This window comes from Bos taurus, chromosome 12 (genome assembly GCF_002263795.3).
Source record: "Bos taurus isolate L1 Dominette 01449 registration number 42190680 breed Hereford chromosome 12, ARS-UCD2.0, whole genome shotgun sequence".
Classification (NCBI taxonomy): domain Eukaryota; kingdom Metazoa; phylum Chordata; class Mammalia; order Artiodactyla; family Bovidae; genus Bos; species Bos taurus.
The window spans coordinates 254537-271030 of record NC_037339.1 but is presented as its reverse complement, the minus strand read 5'-3'; positions in this window follow the sequence as shown (position 1 = coordinate 271030).

The following is a 16494-nucleotide window of genomic DNA, read 5'->3' as shown; positions in this document are numbered from 1 at the left end:
TGACAAGTAACGCTTCTTCTTTTTAATATGCTGTCTAGGTAAGTCATAACTTTTCTTCCAACGGGTAAGGGTCTTTTAATTTCATGGCTGCAATCACCATCTGCAGTGATTTTGGAGCCCCCCAAAATAAAGTCAGCCACTGTTTCACATCTATTTGCCATGAAGTGATGGGACCAGATACCATGACCTTAGTTTTCTGAATATTAAGCTTTAAGTCAACTTGTTCACTCTCTTCTTTCAGGTATGACCTAAATCAAATCCCTTCTGACTATACAGTGGAAGTGAGAAATAGACTTAAGGGATTAGAGCTGATAGACAGAGTTCCTGATGAACTATTGATGGAGGTTCATGACATTGTACAGGAGACAGGGATCAAGACCATCCCCAAGAAAAAAAAATGCAAAAAAAAAAAAAAAAAGGCAAAATGGCTGTCTGAGGAGGTCTTACAAATAGCTGTAAAAAGAAGGGAAGTGACAAGCAAAGGAGAAAAGGAAAGGTAGACCCATTTGAATGCAGAGTTCCAAAGAATAGCAAGGAGAGATAAGAAAACGTTCTTCAGTGATCAATGCAAACAAATAGAGGAAAACAATAGGATGGGAAAGACTAGAGATCTCTTCAAGAAAATTAGAGATACTAAGGGATAATTTGATGCAAAGATGGGCTCAATAAAGAACAGAAATGGTATGGACCTAACAGAAGCAGAAGATATTAAGAAGAGGTGGCAAGAATACACAGAAGAACTGTACAAAAAAGATCTTCACGACCCAGATAATCACGATGGTGTGATCACTCACCTAGAGCCAGACATCCTGGAATGTTAAGTCAAGTGGGCCTCAGAAAGCATCACTACGAACAAAGCTAGTGGAGGTGATGGAATTTCAGTTGAGCTATTTCAAGTTCTAAAAGATGATGCTGTAAAAGTGCTGCACTCAATATGCCAGCAAATTTGGAAAACTCAGCAGTGGCCACAGGACTGGAAAAGGTCAGTTTTCCTTCCAATCCCTAAGAAAAGCAATGCCAAAGAATGTTCAAACTACTACACAATTACACTCATCTCACATGCTAGTAAAGTAATGCTCAAAATTCTCCAAGTCAGGCTTCAGCAATACATGAACTGTGAACTTCCAGATGTTCAAGCTGGTTTTAGAAAAGGCAGAGGAACGAGAGATCAAATTTCCAACATTCGCTGGGTCATCAAAAAAGCAAGAGAGTTCCAGAAAAACATCTATTTGTGCTTTATTGACTATGCCAAAGCCTTTGACTGAGTGGACCAAAGTGAAAGTGAAAGAGGATAAAGTGAAAGAGATGAGAGAAAAAGTTGGCTTAAAGCTCAACTTTAAGATCATGGCATCTGGTCCCATCACTTCATGCAAATAGATGGGGAAACAGTGGAAACAGTGGCTGACTATTTTTTGGGGCTCCAAAATCACAGCAGATGGTGATTGATGCCATGAAATTAAAAGATGCTTACTCCTTGGAAGGAAAGTTATGACCAACATAGAGCACTTATTAGAAAGCAGAGACATTACTTTGCCAACACAGGTCTATCTAGTCAAGGCTATGGTTTTTCCAGTGGTCATGTACAGATGTGAGAGTTGGACTATAAGAAAAGCTGAGCACAGAAGAATTGATGCTCTTTAATTGTGGTGTTAGAGAAGACACTTGAGAATCCCTTGGATTGCAAGGAGATCCAATCAGTCCAAAGAGATCAGTCTTCGGTGTTCACTGGAGGACTGATGTTGTAGCTGAAACTCCAATACTTTGGTCACCTGATGCGAAGAGTTGACTTATTTGAAAGAAAAAAAAAAAAACCCTGATTCTGGGTAAGAATGAAGGCAAGAGGAATAGGAGACGACAGAGGATGAGATGGTTAGATGGCATCACTGATTCAATGGACATTAGTTTGGGTAACCTCTGGCAGTTGGTGATGGACAGGGTGCCCTGGCCTGCTGTGGTTCATGGGGTAACAAAGAGACTTGACTGAGCAACTGAACTGAACTGAATTGAACATTCATGAAGAGACTCTTTAGGTCTTCTTCACTTTTTGCCATAAGGGGGGTGTCATCTGAAAATCTGAGGTTCTTTATATTTCTCCTGGAAATCTTGGTTTCAGCTTGTACTTCTTCCAGTCCAGCATTTCTCATGATGTACTCTGCATATAAGTTAAATAAGCAGGATGACAGTATACAGCCTTGACGTACTCCTTTTCCTATTTGGAACCAGTCTGTCTTTCCATGTTCAGTTCTAACTGTTGCTTCCTGACCTGAATACAGGTTTATGAAGAGGCAGGTCAGGTGGTCTGGTATTCCCATCTCTTTCAGAATTTCCCACACTTTATTGTGATCCACACAGTCAAAGGCTTTGGCATAGTCACAAAGCAGAAATAAATGTTTTTTTCTGGAACTCTTTTTCTTTTTCAAGCATCCAGCAGATGTTTGCAATTTTTTCTCTGGTTCCTCTGCCTTTTCTAAAACCAGCTTGAACATCTGGATGTTCACGGTTCACATATTCGGTGCAGGAGTGGCTGAGAGGAGCTACCCCACATCCAAGGTCAGGAGTGTCAGCCAAGGGTATTACCCCACATCCAAGGTCTGGAGCGGTGGCTGAGAGGAGATACCCCATGCCCAAGGTCAGGAGCTGTGACTTTGAGGAGATATCCCACATCCAAGGTAAGGAGCAGCAGCTGCACTTTTCTGGAGCAGCCATGAAGAGATACCTCACATCCAAGGTAAGAGAAACCCAAGTAAGATGGTAGGCACTGACAGAGGACATCAGAGGGCAGACAGACTGAAGCCACAATCACAGACAAGTAGCCAATCTGATCACATGGACCACAGCCTTTTTTAACTCAGTGAAACTAAGCCATGCTGTGTGGGGCCACCCAAGACAGATGGGTCATGGTGAAGAGGTCTGACAGAATGTCATCTGCTGGAAAATGGAATGGTAAACCACTTCAATATTCTTGCCTTGAGCACCCCATGGATAGTCTAAACAGTATGAAAAAAATACATTGCATTAGTTTTACTATTTTGAAAAACTGTGTATATGAAGTTTTAATTTAGTTTTCAGTTGCCTAGAATAAATGGGCACTAAAATATAAATATAAACTGAGACATATTAACTGTATAATGTATATCTCTGATAGGAATTTTGTCTCTTATGTCCTAAGAACTCTTATTCACTTATTTAGATAAGCTTATTATTTGATGAGTTTACTTTAAAAGATTGTTTTCTAAGTAGTATTTTCTTATGCCAAGATAATAATATATATCCAACTGAATGCAGAGTTTCAAAGAATGGTAAGGAGAGATAAAGTCTTCTTTAGTTAACAATGCAAAGAAATAGAGGAAAAAAATAGAATAAGAAAGACTAGAGATCTTTTTCGAGAAAAATAGAGATGTCAAAAGAACATTTCATGTAAAATAGACAATAAAGGTCAAAAATGGCAAGGACCTAACAGAACCTAACAGAAGCAGAAAAGATTAAGAAGAGGTGGCAAGAATACACAGAACTGTACAAAAATTATCCAATGACCCAAATAAGCAAGAAGATGTGGGCAGTCACCTAGAGCTGGGCAGCCTGGAATGTGATATCAAGTGGGCATTAAGGAGCATTACTATGAACAACTCCTGGAGGTGATGGAATTCTAGCTGAGCTTTTGAAATTAAAAAAAAAAAAAAAGTGATGCAATTTAGATGCTGCACTGAACATGCTAGCAAATTTGGAAAACTCAACATCTGCTGTAGGACTGGAAAAGGTGAGCTTACATTCCCAATATCAAAGAAGGGCAATGCCAAAAAATCCTGAAAGTACCACACAATCTCACTCATTTCACATACTAGCAAGATAATTATCAAAATCCTTCAAGCTAGGCTTCAATACTATGTGAATCAAGAACTCTCAGATATTCAAGCTGGATTTATAGAAGGCAGACAAAACAGAGATCAAATTGCCAATATATATTGGATTATAGAAAAATCAAGAAAATTCCAGAAAAAATCTGTCTCATTGACTATGCTAAATCTTTTGACAGTGTGGATTACAATAAACAATGGAAGATTTTTAAAGAAATGGGAATAGCAGACCACCTTACCTGCCTAGTGAGAAACCTGTATGCATGTCCTTAGGCCTTCTTTATGGTCCAGTTCTCACATCCATATATGACTACAAGTAAAACCATCATTTTGACTAAACAGATCTTTTTTGGCATAATGATGTCTCTGCTTTTTAATATGCTGTCTAAGTTTCACATAGCTTTCCTCCAAGAGGCAAGTTCCTTTTAATTTCCTGGCTGCAGTCATTATTTGCAGTAGTTTTGGAGTCCAGGAAAATAAAATCTGTCTCTGTTTCCAATTTTTCCCCTTTAATTTGCATGAAGTGATGGAACTAGATGCCGTGATCTTAGATTTTTTAATGTTGTGTTTCAGCCCAACTTTTTCACTCTTCTCTTTCACCCTTATCAAGAGACTCTTTAGTTCCACTAGGGTGGAACTAGAGTGGTATAATCTGCATATGTGAGGTTGTTGATATTTCTACTGGCAACTTGATTCCAGCTTGTTATTCATCCAGCTGAGCATTATGCATGACATACTCTACCACCTTACCTTCCTCCTGAGAAACCTCCTTGAGAAGCTGGTCAAGAAGCAACAGTTAGAAACAGTCATGGAACAGACTGTTTCCAAATTGGAAAAGGATTACATCAAGGCCTGTATATTGTCACCCTGCTCATTTAACTTATATGCAGAGTACATCATGTGAAATGCTGAGGTGGAAAAAGCACAAGCTGGAATCAAGACTGCCAGGGGAAGTGTCAATAACCTCAGTTATGCAGATAACACCACCCTTATGGCAGAAAGTGAAGAGGGACTGAAGAGCCTCTTGATGAAAGTGGAGAGTGAAAAACCTGGCTTAAAACTCAACATTCAAAAAATGAAGATAATGGCATCTGGTCCTATCACTTTATGGCAAATAGATAGGGAAACAATAGTAAAAGTGACAGACTTTATTTTCTTGGGCTCAAAAATCACTGTGGATGGTGACTGAAACCACAAATTGAAAGGCCCTTGCTCCTTGGAAGAAAAGCTATGAAAATACTAGAAAAGCATTTTAAAAAACAGAGATGTTACTTTGCCAACAAGTGTCCATCTAGTCTAAACTATGATTTTTCCAGTAGTCACATATGGACATAAGAGTTGGACCATAAAGAAGGCTGAACACCAGAGAACTGATTCTTTTGAACTATAGTGTGGGAGAAGAATCTTGAGAGTCCTTTGGACTGCAAGGAGTTCAAACCAGCTGATCCTAAAGGAAATCAGTCCTGAATATTCATTGGAAGGATTTTTGCTGAAGCTGAAGCTCCAATACTTTGGCCACCTGATGTGAGGAACTGACTCATTAGAAAGACCCTGTTGCCTGGAAAGAATTAAGGCAGGAGGAGAAGGGGACAGAGGATGAGATGGTTGGATGGCATCACTGACTTGATTTACATGAGTTTGAGTAAACTCTGGGAATTGGTGATGGACAGGGAAGCCTGGGATGCTGAAGTCCATGGGGTTACAAAGACTTGGACACAACTGAATGACTGAACTGAACTGAACTGACCTAACTCTGCATATAAGTTAAATAAGCAGGGTAACAATATACAACCTTGATTTACTTGTTTTCCAATTTTGAAACAGTCAGTTTTTCCATGTTTGGATTTGCTTCTTTTTTTACCTGCAGACAAGTTTCTGAGGAAATAGATAAGTTGGTTTGGTGCTCCCATCACTTTAAGAATTTTCTAAGTTTGTTGTGATGCACACAGGCAAAGACTTTAACATAGTGAATGAGACAGAAGTAGATGCTTTGTGGAAGTCCTTGCTTTTTCCATGATCCAACAAATGTTGGCAATTTGACTTTGGTTTCTCTGCCCCTTCCTAATCCAGCTTGTATATCTAGAAGTTCTTGGTTCATGTACTGCTAAGCCTATCTTGAAGGATTTTGAGCAGCACCATGCTAGCATGTGAAATGAGTGCAATTGTACATTATCTGAACATTTGTTGGCATTACCCTTCTTTGGGATTAGAATGAAAACTGACTTTTTCCAGTCCTATGGCCACTGCTGAGTTTTTCAAATTCACTGACTTATTGAATGCAACACGTTAATAGCATGATTGTTTAAGATTTTAAATAGCTTAGCTGGAATTTCATCACTTCCCCTGGCTTTGTTTGTAGTAAAGCTCCCTAGGATCTTAACTTCACACCCTAGGATTTCCAGCTCTAAGCGAGTTATCACCATCGTGGTTATCTGGGTCTTTAAGTTCTTCTTTGTATAGCCCTTTTGTGTATTCTTGCTACTTCTTCTTAATCTCTTCTTCTTCTGTTAGGTTCTTATCATTTCTGTCTCTTATCATGTCCATCCTTGCATGAAATAAGTTGTCTTGATATATCCAATTTTCTTGAAGAAATCTCAAATCTTCCCATTCTATTGTTTCCCTCTGTTTCTTTGGTTTGCTTATTATTAGAAGAAAGTGAAAGAAAGTGAAAGTGAAGTCGCTCAGTCGTGTCTGACTCTTTGCAATCTCATATACTGTAGTCTATCAGGCTTCTCTGTCCATGGGATTTTCCAGGCAAGAGTACTGGAGTGGGTTGCCATTTCCTTCTCCAGGGGATCTTCCTGACCCAGGGATTGAACCCAGGTCTCCTGCATTTCAGGCAGACGCTTTAACCTCTGAGCCACCAGGGAAGCCTGGCCTTCTTATCTCTCCTTGCTATTGTTTGGAACTCTGTATTCAGTTGGGTGTATTTTTGCCTTTCATTTCACTTCTTCCCAGGTCTTGTTTTTGCTTACTACATAGAGGTTACCCATCTTTGACTGCAAAGAACATAATCAATTTGATTTCATTATTGACCATCTGGTGATGTCTATGTCTAGAATTGTCTCTGGGGTTGTTGGAAATGAGTGTTTGCTATGATAAGCGTGTTCTTTTGACAAAACTCTGTTAGCCTTGGCCCTGCTTCATTTTGTACTTGAAGAACAAACTTGCCTATTTTTCCTGGTATCTCTTGACTTCCTACTTTTGCATCCCAATCCCCTGTGATGAAAAGGACATCTCTTTTTTTTGGTGTTAGTTCTAGACGTTTCTAGGTCTTCATAAAACTGGTCTATTTTAGCTTCATAAGCATTAGTGTTTGGTGGTATAGACTTGGATTACTGTGATGGTGAATGGTTTGCATTGGAAACAAACCAATATCATTCTGTCATTTTTGAGATTACACACAAGTACTGCATTTTCAAATCATTTGTTGATAATGAAGGTTACTCCATTTCTTATAAATGATTCTTGCCCACAGTAGTAAATATAAACACCAACTTAATTCAATTGTCACATTCTCATTCTTTTAGTTCACTGATTCCTAAAATGCTGATGTCAATCTTTCTGTCTCCTTCTCGACTACATCCAAATTACCTTGATTCATGGACCTAATATTCCAGGTTCCTATGCAATATTGCTCTTCACAGCATTGAAATTTACTTTCACCACCAGACATACCGTAAATATCTTTATGCTTTGACCCAGTCACTTCATTCTTTCTAGAAGTATTAGTAATTGCTCTCTGCTCTTCACTAGTAGTAATTGGACATCTTTTGATCTGAAAACTCATTTTCCAGTGTCATATATTTTTGCTTTTTCGTAGTGTCCATGTTCTACAAGCAAGAATACTGGAATGGGTTGACATGTCCTCCTCCAATGGACTAGTTTTGTCACAACTCTTTAATATCATGTTACTATGACCTGTCCATCTATGATGGCCCTACATGCCATGGCTCCCAGCTCATTAAATTATGCAAACCTCTTTGCCACAACAAAGTTGGGGATTATATGTTTTATATATTACTTGATATTCTTAAAATAATACAAGTGAATTTTCCCATGTTTCATGGTATTAATCAGGCTTCTGTAGAGAAATAGAGTCAATAGGATATATATATATATATATATATCCTGGGCTTCCCTGATGGCTCATTTGCCTGCAATGCTGGAGACCTGGGTTTGATCCTTGGTTTGGAAAGATCACTTGGAGAAGGAAATGGCAACCCACTCCAGTACTCTTGCCTGGAAAATCCCATAGACAGATGAGCCTGCTAGACTACAATCCATGGAGTCACAAAGAGTTGGACATGACTGAGTGACTTCAGTTTCATGGTCATATCCTATATATTATACACACATACACACACACATGCACACACACACACACATATGCTCATACCTGCAGAGAGAAAGACTGATTAACTGGTTGAGATTGATTTATTATAATTCATTGGTTCACACCTTTATGGAGGCTAAGAAGTTTTACAATCTGCTGTCTGCAAGCTAGTGCCCAGGAAAGCCTGAAGTACACTTCAGTGTGAGTCCCAAGGCAGAAAAAGATAAGAAAAGTTTATACATCCCAGTTTAAGAAGCAGAGCAGGGAAACAAGTGTTTATTTCTTCTTGTTCTGCCTTTTGTTCTTTTCAGATCCTCAATGAGTTTAGTGATGCCTACTTACTTTGAGAACAATGTACTTTACCTACTGTACTGATTCAAATATTGATCTTATCCAGAAATAGACTCATAGACACGTTCAGAAATAATGATGACTACCTATCATATATAATCAAATTGATGTATAACATTAAGCATCACAGCTAATGTTTGTGTTTTAATTTTAAACTATTTTCCTAAATATGTTTTAAAAATCCATCTTACATTGGTGTTGTTTTTAAAAATGATTATCTGTTATAAAAATGATAAAACACCATTCATAAAATGATTTCTGCTTCTGATTTTTTAGATTAGTTTTTAATTCTAATTTGAGTTTTTATTTCCTTTTGCCACAGTAATGACAATGATGTGACTTTGGTACACATTATAAGTATAGATTATGAAAATAGGTTAGAGTTTAGTAGAGATTTAAGATAGTAAACAGCTTAACACATTGTTATCTTAGAGAAGAGTTTTGTAAGCAAAGAAAAATATTTAGAATAAATGTCTTGTAGAAGAATAGGTTTGGCAGAGGGGAAAAAACCTGGAGCAAAGACCTTTAAGCAGGAGTGTGATGGGCCAATTCAGGAACTAGCAGAGATGACAGTTTGGCTACTTCAGAATGAACAAAGAACTGTTAGAAGAGGAATTCTAGGTATGACTTAGATCACTCAGAGTCATGTAGGACTTTTAAAACATTATCTTATCATACGTGAAATAGATCACCAGTCCAGGTTCAATGCATGAGGCAGGGTGCTCAGGGCTGGTGCACTGGGATGACCCTGAGAGATGGGATAGGTAGGGAGGTGGGAGGGAGGGTCAGGATGGGGAACACATGTACACCCATGGCTGATTCATGTGAATGTATGGCAAAACCCAACAAAATCTTGTAATTAGTCTCCAATTAAAATTTAAAAAAATAAATAAAACATTATGTTTTATTCTGAATGATAAGGAAGACTTTTGAGCGAGTGACTTGAAATGATTTAAATTTGGAAAATAAATTTTTGTTTAGGATAAATTGTTAAGGGCCAAGAATAAAAATAAGGAGACCCTTAGAACAAGAGATGATGGTGGCAGTCAGGGGTGATAGAGATTGATACAGCGAGAAGTGTTTAGACTTTGATTACAGACTTGAAGATTTTTCTGGTAGATTTCTTAGGAAGTATAGGAGAAAGACAGAAGTAAGCGAAAGGATGGGGTATCTATCCACTGAGGTGGGAAAGGGTGGAGAACAAGGTTTGGGTGGGGGGAGAATCAGGTATTCAGTTTTAAGATGTCTAGTTTTGGGAAAGATATCAAATGAGTCATTGATGTAAGTATTTGAAATTACTTGCAACTGAGGAAAGTGCAGTCTGACACTACAAACTTCAATATTGTCACCATATAGATTTTACTGAAGCTCTGAGGCTTAGTTAGTTGTCATGGAAATGAGCATATTAGAAAGAACTTTGAAGACTAATACCTGAGAGCACTCTAAAATTAAAAGAAAAGTTGGTAACTGCAAAATAATTTGAGGAAACACTAGTGAGTAAGGAGTTTCACCACAAGCTACAGCTTGGTCAAATGCTTTATTAGATACCATAATATAAGGACTGAGGACTGACTGTTAGATTTGCCCTCAAAGAGAATATTGAATTTGTGAAACTAATTAGAACAATTTCAGAGAAGTGGTAAGGGCAAAACCTGATTGGGGTGGATTTAGAATGAAATGAAAGGAAGGAGGTTGTAGGCTTTAAGTAATGCCAGCTCTTTCTAGTATTTACTCTAAAGGAGGAGAGAATTAACTGGAAACCAATGAGGACTATGCTATTAAGAATTTTTTTTTTTAATATGGGGAAAAATATTAACATTTTGAATGCTTGTCATAATGCTCTGATTGGGGACAATAAAAATGATGGTTCAGGAAAAAGAAGAATAACTGTTGGAGATATGTCCTCAAATAATATAGGAAAATTATCTAATGCATAAATGTTGTAATTTAGGGGACAACTAAAACCCAATATCTTAACTTCTATTACTGTGGTTGTTTAATCACTCAGGCATGTCTGACTGTTTGTGACCCCATGGACTGCAGCACGCCAGGCTGCCCTGTCCTTCAACATCTCCCAGAGCTTGCTTAGACTCATGTCCGTTGAGTTGGAGATGCCATACAAACATCTTCTCCTCTGTCATCCCCTTGTCCTCCTGCCTTCAATTTTTCCAAGCAACAGAGTCGGCTCTACGAATCAAGTGGCCAAAGTATTGGAGCTTCAGCTTCAGTATCAGTCCTTCCAATGAATATTTAGGATTGATTTCCTTTAGGATTGACTGGTTTGATCCCATTGCAGTCCAAGGGACTCTCAAGAGTCCTTTCCAACACCACAGTTTAAAAGGATCAATTATTCGGTGCTCAGCTTTCTTTACGATCCCACTCTCAGACCTTTGATGGTAAAGTAATGTATCTGCTTTTTAATATATTGTCTACATTTGTCATAGCTTTTCTACCAAGAAGCAAGAGCCTTTTAATTTCATGGCTACAATCATTGACTTTAGTGATTTTGGAGCCTGAGGAAATAAAATATTTCACTGCTTCCATTGTTTACATATATACTTGCCATGAAGTGATGGGATAAGATGCCATTTAGATTTTTGAATGTTGAATTTTAAGCCAGCTTTTTCACTCTCCTCTTCATTTTCATCAAGAGGCCCTTTAGTTCTTCATTTTCTGCCAAAAAGGATAGTATAATCTGCATATCTGAGGTTATTGATATTTCTCCCAGTAATCTTGATTTCAGCTTGTGTTTTAACCAGCCTGGCACTTCACATGATGCTTTCTGCATATTAGCAGGGTGACAACATACAGCCTTGACATACTCCTTTCCCAATTTGGAACCATTCCCTTGTTCCATGTCCAATTTTAATTATTGCTTCCTGACCTGCATACAGTTTTCTCAGGTGTCAGGTAAGGTGGTCTGGTATTTCCGTCTCTTAAAGAATTTTCCAGTTGGTTGTGATCAACACAGTCAAAGGCTTTAGTGCAGTCAATGAAGCAGGAGTTGATATTTTCCTGAAATTCTCTTGCTTTTTCTATGATCCAACAGATGTTGGCAATTTGATATATGGTTCCCCTGCCTTTTCTAAATCCAGCTTGAACAAATGGAAACTTTCAGTTCACATATTATTAAAGCCTCACTTGGAAGATGGTGGAGGAATAGGATAGGGAGACCACTTTCTCCACCACAAATTCATCAAAAGAACATTTAAACGCTGAGTAAATTCCACAAAACAACTTCTGAAAGCCGGCAGAGGACATCAGGCACCCAGAAAAGCAGCCCAATGTCTTTGAAAGGAGGTAGGAAAAAATATAAAAGACAAAAAAAGAGACAAAAGAGGGAGGGATGGAGCTCTGTCCTGGGAAGGGAGTCTTAAAAAGAGAAGTTTCCAAACACCAGGAAACACTCTCACTGCCGAGTCTGTGCCAAGCCTTTGAAGCACAGAGGCAACATAACAGGGAGGAAAAATAAATAAACAATTAAAACCTACAGATTATGAGCCCAGTGGTAACTCCCCCAGCAGAGAGGCAACGCAGATGCCTGCACCTGCCACTAGCAAGTGGGGGCTGAGCAGGGAGGCACGGGCTTCATCGCTTAGAGTAAGGATCTGACCTCAATACCCCAAGCGCTATCTGCGCAAACTAACTTGGGCTAGCAAACCAGACTTTGGGATAACTACCACGCGAAAGGCCAGCCCCAACCTAAGACACCGCCAGGCCTGCACACAGAACAAAGGACTGAACAGAGATAGCTGGCTGCAGACCATCCCCTTCCAGTGACAGGAAGCCAGAGCTGGAAGGGGGCAATCACAGCCCCAGAGAGACATTATCTACAAAACTGTAAGCAGGCTTCTTTGCTAACTAAGACTTCTTGGGGTTCTGAATGGTCAACATCTGCCTGAGAAGGTGCACTGGTTGTACACCCAGAAAACCGAGCAGTGAGGAGGCAATAAGTCGCAGCTACCATGCTCGCCAAACACCTCATCACCTGAGCTGCTTGGACCTGGGAAGGGCACAAAATGCAGGCCCAACTGAGTCTGCGCCTCTGAGGACTACCCGAGTGCCTGAACCTGAGCAGCTTAGACCTGGGAGGTGCATGCAACCCAGGGCCAGCCTCGGATGGTTCCCAGTGGAGCAACCTAGAGCCTGAGCAGTGTGGGCAGGGAGGGTACAGGCACCGTGAGAGGGGGCAGGCCCAGTATGGCTGAGGCACTGCGAGCACATGCCAGTGTTATTTGTTTGCAGCGTCCCTCCCTCCCCACAGCATGACAGAACAAGTGAGACTTAAAAAAAAAAAAAAGTGTCCACCACTGCCCCCTTTGTGTCAGGGTGGAAATCAGACACTTGAGATCAGCAAACAGAAGAAGCTAAAACAGAGGGAACCACCTTGGAAGGGACAGGTGTAATAGATTAAAACCCTGTCGTTAGTACCAACTACATAGGAAGGGGGCCTATAGATCTTGAGAAATATAAGCTGGACCAAGGAACTAGCCAAAAATGAACTGACCCCACAATACCCACAACAACACCAGAGAAAGTCCTAGATACATTTTTAATATTTTTACGATCATTCTTTTTCTTTTTTTTTAATTAAAAAAATTTTAAGTCCTCTATTACTCCTTTAATTTTCACTTTTATAACCCACTGTTACTTTGCAAAAAAAAGACCCATTTTTAAAAAAGCAAACTTCATATATATATTTTTTATAATTTTTGTGACTTTTAAAAATTTTTTTCTTTATTTTTTCTTTTTTTCTTCTTTTCTTTAACATTATATTTTTGAAATTCCAAACTCTACTCTAGATTTTTAATTTTTGCTTTTTAGTATTTGTTATCAATTTTGTACCTTTAAGAACTCAATCTTCAGCACCCATTTTACTTGGGAGCGAGATTGCTGGCTAGACTGCTCTCTCCTCCTTTGGACTCTCCTTTTTTTCCACCAGGTCACCTGTGTCTCCTCCATAACCCCTCTCTGCTCTACCCAACTGTGTGAATTTCTGAATGTTCCAGACGGTGGAGAACACTTAGGGAACTGATTACTGGCTAGATCTGTTTCTCTTCTTTTCATTTCCCCCCTTTTATCCTCCTGACCACCTCTGTCTCCTTCCTCCCTCTTCTCTTCTCTGTATAACTCCGTGAACATCTCTGAGCGGTCCAGTTGTGGAGTGCACATAAGGAAGTGATTACTTGGCTAGCCTGCTCTCACCTCTGTTGATTCCACCTCATCTCATTCGGGTCACCTCTAACTCCCTCCTCCCTCTTCTCTTCTCCATGTAACTCTGTGAACCTCTCTGGGTAGCCCTCACTGTGGAGAAACTTTTCATCTTTAACCTAGATGTTTTATCAATGGTGCTGTATAGAAGGAGAAGTCTTGAGACTACTGTAAAAATAAGATGGAAAACCGGAAGCAGGAGGCTTAAGTCTAAACTCTGACTCCAGGGAGCTCCTGACTCCAGGGAACATTAATTGACAGGAGCTCATCAAATGCTTCCATACCTACACTGAAACCAAGCACCACACAAGAGCCAACAAATTCCAGAACAAGACATACCATGCAAATTCTCCAGCAACACAGGAATACAGCCCTGAGCTCCAATATACAGGCTGCCCAAAGTTACTACAAAACCTTAGACATCTCATAACTCATTACTGGACACTTCATTGCACTCCAGAGAGAAGAAATCCAGCTCCACCTACCAGACCACCGACACAAGCTTCCCTAACCAAGAAACCTTGACAAGCCACCTGTACAAATCCACACACAGCGAGGAAACTCCACAATAAAGAGAACTCCACAAACTGCCAGAATACAGAAAGGACACCCCAAACTCAGCAATATAAACAAGATGAAGAGACAGAGGAATAGGATAAATGCCCACCAAACCAAACAAAAGAGGAAGAGACAGGGAATCTACCTGATAAAGAATTTCAAATAATGATAGTGAAAATGATCCAAAACCTTGAAATCAAAATAGAATCACAGATAAATAGCCCTGAGACAAGGATTGACAAGATGCAAGAAAGATTTAACAAGGGTCCAGAAGAAATAAAAAAGAATCAATATGTAATGAATAATGCAATAAATGAGATCAGAAACACTCTGGAGGCAACAAATAGTAGAAAAACGGAGGCAGAAGATAGGATTAGTGAATTAGACGACAGAATGGTAGAAATAAATGAATCAGAGAGGAAAAAAGAAAAAACGAATTAATAGAAATGAGGACAATCTCAGAGACCTCCAAGACAATATTAAACGCTACAACATTCGAATCATAGGAGTCCCAGAAGAAGACAAAAAGAAAGACTATGAGAAAATACTTGAGATAATAGTTGAAAACTTCCCTAAAATGGGGAAAGAAATAATCACCCAAGTCCAAGAAACCCAGAGAGTCCCAAACAGGATAAACCCAAGGCAAAACACCCCAAGACACATATTAATAAAATTAACAAAGATCAAACGCAAAGAACAAATATTAAAAGCAAGCAAGGGAAAAACAACAAATATCATACAAGGGAATTCCCATAAGGATAACAGCTGATCTTTCAATAGAAACTCTTCAAGCCAGGAGGGAATGGCAAGACATACTTAAAGTGATGAAAAAAAAAAAAAAATAACCTACAGCCCAGATTACTGTACCCAGCAAGGATCTCATTCAAATATGATGGAGAAATCAAAAGCTTTACAAACAAAAGCTGAGAGAATTCAGCACCACCAAACCAGCTCTCCAACAAATACTAAAGGATATACTCTAGACAGGAAACACAAAAAGGATGTATAAACTCGAACCCAAAACAATGAAGTAAATGACAATGGGATCATACTTATCAATAATTACGTTAAACATAAATGGGTTGAATGCCCCAACCAAAAGACAAAGACTGGCTGAATGGATACAAAAACAAGACCCCTACATATGCTGTCTACAAGAGACCCACCTCAAAACAGGGGACACATACAGACTGAAAGTAAAAGGCTGGAAAAAGATTTTCCATGCAAATAGGGACCAAAAGAAAGCAGGAATAGCAATACTCATATCAGATAAAATAGACTTTAAAACAAAGACTGTGAAAAGAGACAAAGAAGGTCACTACATAATGATCAAAGGATCAATCCAAGAGGAAGATATAACAATTATAAATGTATATGCATCCAACATAGGAGCACCGCAATATGTAACACAAATGCTAACAAGTATGAAAGGGGAAATTAACCAGAACAGAATAATAGTGAGAGACTTTAATACCCCACTCACACCTATGGATAGATCAACTAAACAGAAAATTAACAAGGAAACACAAACTTTAAACGATACAATAGACCAGTTAGACCTAATTGATATCTATAGGACATTTCACCACAAAACAATAAATTTCACCTTTTTCTCAAGCGCACATGGAACCTTCAGGATAGATCACATCCTGGGCCATAAATCTAGCCTTGGTAAATTCAAAAAAATAGAAATCATTCCAAGCATCTTTTCTGACCACAATGCAGTAAGATTAGATCTCAATTACAGGAGAAAAACTATTAAAAATTCCAACACACGGAGGCTGAACAACATGCTGCTGAATAACCAACAAATCACAGAAGAAATCAAAAAAGAAATCAAAATTTGCATGTAAACGAATGAAAATAAAAACACAACCACCCAAAACCTGTGGGACACTGTAAAAGCAGTCCTAAGGGGAAAGTTAATAACAATACAGGCATACCACAAGAAACAAGAAAAAAGTCAAATAAATAACCTAACTCTACACCTAAAGCAACTAGAAAAGGAAGAAATGAAGAACCCCAGGGTTAGTAGAAGGAAAGAAATCTTAAAAATTAGGGCAGAAAGAAATGCAAAAGAAATAAAAGAGACCATAGCAAAAATCAACAAAGCCAAAAGCTGGTTCTTTGAAAGGATAAATAAAATTGACAAACCATTAGCCAGACTCATCAAGAAACAAAGGG